Genomic DNA, 798 nt, shown 5'->3' on the forward strand with positions numbered 1-798 from the left:
CCATGTGCAGGCAGTGCCTTTTTACTTCAAACCAACCATATTTTCATTTTCAAACCACATTAAGGGCACTCACAGTTGAGTAGACATGTGTTCAGTGTTATTCAGAGCTCAGAAAGATGGCTTCCTCCATCTTGCAGAGACTGAGTGAGGCACACCACTTCCTGGTTTTACAGTCCCTCCCCTTCCTCCAGCAGGGGCAGCAGAGAGAATGGCAATTAAAAAAAAAACATTAATATCTCTCTTATTTTCTATCGATGGGAAAAATCCTCTGGTCCCGGAAGGCGGAGGTGGGCTCTGAGCGAGGTGGCCAAAAATGACGGCTGTAGGTGACGGCGTTCTATCGGATATCGCAGCACAGTGGGCCAAAAGCGGTCAAGATCAGACTTTTAGTAATATAGGATTAGCTGGAATTCACAGTGAGAAACTAATGTTTCCCCTGGAGTTCAGCATTTAACCTTGATTCTGAATTTTCTGAAATATGTCTTCACTATGTGTTAAGAGGTAATTGAATCATGCTCCGTTTGCTAAGACTGATAGATATTTGTAGGCTAAGGATGCAAGGAATATGATATAAATGAAGGTAAATGGAATTGAATAAGAATTGAATGTTGGAGCAGGATTTGGGTACTGATTGGCATATATTGTCAGAGTCTGCCCTCTCCTCATTCTCATCCACTTCACCTCCCAGTACTTTTCCACTGGTCCCTCCTTCTCCTCGCCTGCCACTCACCTCTCATCAGCCTAACTCTCCTCACCTGTTGCACTCAGTTGCCTCTGATCACCTATTAACTCAGTATA

At 43.9% G+C, this 798-nt stretch overlaps 1 pseudogene; it reads left to right on the forward strand.

Annotated features, from left to right (window-relative positions):
* The first annotated feature begins 313 nt into the window (after nucleotides 1–313).
* LOC129705961 (basic proline-rich protein-like) overlaps nucleotides 314–798 on the forward strand; it is a 10,486-nt pseudogene continuing 10,001 nt past the window's right edge.

Source organism: Leucoraja erinacea, chromosome 2, assembly GCF_028641065.1.
Source record: "Leucoraja erinacea ecotype New England chromosome 2, Leri_hhj_1, whole genome shotgun sequence".
Lineage (NCBI taxonomy): Eukaryota > Metazoa > Chordata > Chondrichthyes > Rajiformes > Rajidae > Leucoraja > Leucoraja erinaceus.